The following is a 6,164-nucleotide window of genomic DNA, read 5'->3' on the forward strand; positions in this document are numbered from 1 at the left end:
GAAACAGGTGCTTCTTTGCTTAATGCACAGAAGACCATGCCTTGTTTCTCCATGAAAAATTTTATCTTCAAGTTTCTTCAGCCACTGAATATAGTTCTTTTTCTTATGCTCATTGGGTTTTATTTTCTTCCAGCAGTTATTCTGAAATATTTCTTTTTCAGTGCTGAGGAAAGGCAAAAAGAAATTTCATTTCTGCATAAGTATTGCTTACAATTCAAGAGATGAGAGTTATATTTTTGAATACATGCTTATTTGGAAGTCAAGAACGCTAATTTCTATTCTTGGACCTGGGCTTTTAAGATAGTGATTTTTGAACCAGTTATTGATGCTCCCAGCTTTCTCTGAACTTATTCTAGATATTTCTACAAAATTAATTAGTGTTTTTATTTAATAGGAGTAATTGTGTAATTTTATTCATTATACTTTAACTGTGAAACATGACAACATCAATGACAGAAACTTGACTTCAAGAGTTGAAGTTATCTTTAAAAAATTCACATTACCTGTAAGGCTTGTTTCTTGAAGTTTATTCTAGCCTCACCTGTTACCCATAAATGTTGGCTAAAGCTGCCTGCTAAGAGTAAGCAGTCCTAACAAGGCTGGTTACATCTATGTATTATTATTATTGTTGTTAAGAAAATGAGGAAGCTGGTTTGGTTTGGAGGGGCAGTTTCATTGTTGTATTTGTCGATTATGAGGTTGTAATATGCAAATATTCTCTGACCTTCTTTAACTTTGCCTTTAGGAACCTCTGATTTTCTTCACTTTCCTCTCATTGACTTGACCAAGTACCCTGTGACTATGAGATTTTGGCTCTGAGTCTACTCATCTACACATTTCATCCAGTTACTGTCTTTAGAATTCTGTAAACTGTATTTCCTAGACATCTTTTTTAGTTAGCTTACTGTCAATTTCTGCCAATGGAATCCAGAGGGAAATTGGAGGTGAGGGGAAGGGTACAAGAGTTTCTCTTTCAGCATTTAGTTTCTAACAATGTCCCTCCTCAAAAGAGAACAGCCAACTCCAGCTCCACCCTCCAGAATCCTCGGGATTTCTTTGCTGTTGGCAGTTAGAATTACAGGTATTTACACCCGCTCCTCAGAGTTCTTTATGTCAAACTCATGATACTTTCACCACAAAGCTTCTCCCTCTAGGTTCAAGCACTGTCCCTACACGATCCATTCTACAAGCTCCTCAGTTCTGCACAGCTTACTCTTCATTTTGATGTCCCCAGCCCTAGGAGTGGTGGCCTCTTCCTGCAGTTATTAATCTTCGTATAACCTCAGCATCTCCTCTATGTTTTTGGTTTTCTACTATGTGTTTAAAGAGTTTTCTAGGTTAACTCATTTTCTTTTATAAATATCTAAGATTTCTGCTATTTTTAAATTAAATTTGGCCCGATAAGGACATATTTCTATGTCACGTTTTACCCAGCATGAGATCTTGATTTAACATTTACCTGACTCAATTAGTACAAAGTGCAGTAAGGTAAAAATTATCTAATTTTTAACTAAAAATTGACTCTGTTTTAATTTAAATATTTAATTTCAAATTTAAAAGAAAGATGGAACACATGGTAACCAATTAAGATGATATTTTCATATTAGAAACAAAATAATTACATTATTGAAAATCAGAAAAGGGCTCTACCTCTAGGCCAGAATCATCAAATTCTTATCTGAAACAAAGAGATACGAGCTTCAACATTTCAGCATTTACCTGATTACTGTCCACTTTTACTCACAAGCTCCAGGGGAGTTATTAATCATCTCTGTTGAGCTCTCCAGCTCACTGAGTCAATTCCTTCACACTACACCACAGAGTTTATAGCGGCCCATTAGCAACCTGAGAAGCTCGCTTACGACTTTTTCTGAAAGATACACACTTGAATCATTTCTGTTAATATTTCTGAAATTCCTGAGTTTAAGAATGAAGTGAATGTTTGAGAATCTTGCAAACAGAAAAAATACATAAGAAGAAAGAGAAGTCTGGCATTTCCTTTTCATAATCCTTGCCTTTGGAATGTTTACATTATTGAGGACAGAACCAAAATTTAAGCATGATAAACCCTGTCAATATATGACTCATAAGTAAAGATGCAAAGCCATTTATAAACCTTCAAAAACTTAAAATGTATGCTACCATGTGCCTTTTCTAAAAAAGAATACTTGAGGAAACATTCCAGCCTAAAGAAAACTGAATAAGAATAAAGTTGAGATAAGGGGTCACAAACACTGAGTTTGTCTTGAGGATGGCTAGGACCTAAGTTTATATTTGGAAACATGTTGCTTTAACTTTGCTATGCTTTGAGAGTAATTGTAAAGACTATATAACTCAATAAGGATGCAAGTAGGTAAATATAGCTCTGCACTGCCTCCTTTATTTCTTATCGAGACAAAACCAAGTTCAATGGTGTTTTAGCCACATTTTGGAGGGAAATATCTACCAAGTCAGAGGCAGACTATTAAACTGAGGCTTGTTATTTTAAATCTCTTAACTAGCATGCAGAAACAACTGATATTGTCACTCAGGCGAGAAGTCTGCCATTTTAAAGGCACTGTCATACAGGCCTAACAACCAAATTTTAAACCTAAATCTGTAAGTACTTAGGATTCTCCCCTTAACCACATTTGCGTTTCAGGATAAAAATATTCATTTTATCCTTCTTAGGACCTATGGGTCACAAATTAGCCAATAGCAATTTCTTGATACAAATATTAAATAGACAGGAGAAATGAGTAACCAATAAGGCCTTTAGAATAGATATTAAAATACTCTACTGTGACATATTGTAACAAGACAGCAGCACAGATGGTAAAGAAGTATTGTATCCATTCAAATTCCAGGGCTACCTCATACCACCTGAGTTATCTCAGCAATCTACTATAGCTCTCTTTTCCTTATTTTCTTATATTTAAAGAAATTGTTTAATAATAGCATCTAGCCTGTAGAGTTATTGCAAAGATTAACTAAGGTATTCTGTTTAGGCAAAGGCTTAAGCAGTATTCTAAATTATAGTAAATATAAAAGTTTGACAGTATTTTTATATCTCTGTTTTATACCTATATAATTGTTATATCTCTCTGTAATATAAAATATAATGCTTTAAATCTCTATAATGTGTCTAAATAATTTTATATCTCTATAATTTGATTTGTAATGTTCTAATAAATTTTCAAAGAAAGCAAAGTATAAATGGCACAATATTAGCAATAATAATAGAAATTTTGTATGGTGGCAGAGGAGTTGTAAAATCCTAGGTTTTTTTTTGTATAGCAGTAGCTATAAACATTACGTCTTCATAGTTTGATATTGATATACAAATATTTGTTACTATAACCACTAGTGGAATAAAAATAAGAAAATATTCGACTCAATAGACCAAAAAAAATTAGAAATATGTGAACATACATTCATCCTATAAAGATGAACATTTATCTCAAATATATAAGATATAATCAATAATTGATTTAATAATTGGCCACACACACACACACATACACACACAAACACACACACAACATTATTTAAGTAGAAATCTCATTGATTGGATTCATCCAACATCAATGTGATAAAACAATATTAGTAAAGCAAAATGAAAATTATGTTTATAGATATTTCTATAAAGCAAAATAAACTCTATATCAAGAAAGGCAGCAAACCACATTGCCATGTATGTACCTGTGCAACCATCCTGCATTTTCTTCACATGTACTCCCAAACCTAAAATGCAATAATATATATATATATATATATATATATATAAAAGAAATTAATGAAAGTACAAAATGCTGATAATTTACAGACTCTTTTTGTAACCAAAATCTACAGATTGCTGGTTAAACATTATTCTAAGAAGCTTTCATAACTTTAAGTTATTCTAATACAAATGAATTAATCCTTCAGCTCAAGAAGTTTGGGGAAAAAAAAGAAAAATAGAATGAAGGAATAATTGATTATCTTAGCAGGGAAAATGACTACCTTAGGAAAATATCAGTAAAATTATTATATATATACATATATCAGATTTATATATTTTCTTTAAGAATTTAGGGGAGAACCCCCAGAATCTTGGTTACACAGATGAAAAACAGAGAGAAAACATAAACGATGACATCACAAATAATAAAGGTAGGGAAACCACAGATTCAAAGAGAATGTATCATGTAAAGTAGGTTGTTATAATTTTATATAAATGCTTTTAATAATAATAAAACAACTGGAAACTGCTAAAGATACATAGTAAGATGAGGGAACACAGACTAATTACTCTGAATAAATTTAAAGAATTACCAAAGATAAACATTTAAAAAATTGTAGTGGTCTTACAAATAAATTTTAGCATACTGTAAGAAGTATTTTATAGAATGTAAACATACAGAATAGCTATAAATTAAATTTATGAAATAAACATATAATTCATAAAGTTACGAATAGGCATTACCTATTATTTACAACCAAATTAGTAAAGATTCCAAAACAAGAGGAAAAATATTATAGATCCTTATTGCAAATAGAAATAGAGAAATCTCAAAGGTAATAGTTACATAAGTCACATGGAGCAACAAAAATAGATAATGGCCAATTAAATTTCAACCTAGGAATAGAAGCATGATTCAACATTAAGAGTTTCATTCACATAGGAGGTCAGCCCATTAAAGCATCATGCTAAAATGTGTAATAATGTCAGTAAGTAGTGTAATACATTAAATAGTTATATTTTACAATATAATATTTTCTGCTCTGAACAAAAGACAAACTTCTCAAATTTTGCCTTAAGCATATTACTCATATTAAAATTAAAGGTATAATTCACTTCCAAACAGTAAACAGTATATTATGCAATTGCAAACAATTCTTAGTGAAATTAAAAACAAAACAGCTTTTCTAGCTATTTAAATTTATTTTCAGATTTTACACAGTGCAATAAGACAAGAAAAGAGAAAGTGCTGAATAGCATGTGTAGAAAAAAATAACATGCAAATTTGGATTATGCTAGTAAAAGATCTGTTATACCTACATTCAGCTTGGTCTTTAATTCATCTTAGAAATGTTTTCACATAACCCAGTAATCTTTGTCACATTCTGCTCAGGAGATACTGCTAGTCCTTTGTGTGTTCCTTAACCTCCCCTGTCATCACCTTCAGGAAATTAAATCACTGTATTCTATCAGAAAAGAAAATATAATTTATGTGGAAACTGCTTCAACTTATCTCCTTTTTATATAATTTGTTTTTATGTAAGATCATCCTTCTCACTTTTTCCCTCAACACAGTGGAAGAGATCGTATTTTTGATTCAATGTTAATAAGTTTCTGGAGTACAGATTCAGATAGTTGTATTAAGATCAAAAAATAAAACTAAATACGTTTATGCTCCACGCATAGAGAATATGATTGATAGAGCAAGGATACATGAGGTAGCTGGAGAAGGTAAAATACAATAAAGACAAGGTTTTATGAAAAGGCTTTCCTGGTAGCCACTAACGTAGAATTAGAAACTTCACTACCATTCTCCCATATTACCCTATGCTTTTTTTTTTTTTTTATCATATTGGTGGTTGTTTTTAATGTTATAACGTTGTGTTATGTTTATTGTCCACTATTTAAAAATTTCCCTAAAATTCATCCTCATGCTAATAGATTTATTCATTATTTTATTTATATAAATTAATATATTTATTCTACCCTTACCATGTTTTATGCCGTCTATTGAAAGGGGGAGATTTGATGGTAGAAAACAAAATAAATGACTTCTTCATTCAGAGCCTCCATTTCTCACACTAAATAGGGAGTGGAGTTAGTCAATTGCTTACATGAATTAATGTAAAGTTCTAGGCAGATTGAAAAGGGAATAAACAAAGTATGCAATGTTGAAAGTGCTAATGTTGAATGTTCGTGTTTCCTCCAAATGTGTAAGTTGAATCTATCAACATGATATTAGGAGGTTTGTAGTTTGGGAAGAGGATGATTAGATCTCTAGGTAATAGCCCTTGGTGAATGAGATTAGTGCCTTTATAAAAAAGATTTCAGAGAGCTACCTAGTCTATTTTTACCATGTAAGGACACAGGGAGAAGACACCATCTATGAACAAGGAAACAAGCCCGCAGCAGACAGTGGATCTTTTAGTGCCTTCATTTTGGAATTCTCAGCCTTTATTACTGT

This window comes from Cebus imitator, unplaced genomic scaffold (assembly GCF_001604975.1).
Source record: "Cebus imitator isolate Cc_AM_T3 unplaced genomic scaffold, Cebus_imitator-1.0 Scaffold398, whole genome shotgun sequence".
Lineage (NCBI taxonomy): Eukaryota > Metazoa > Chordata > Mammalia > Primates > Cebidae > Cebus > Cebus imitator.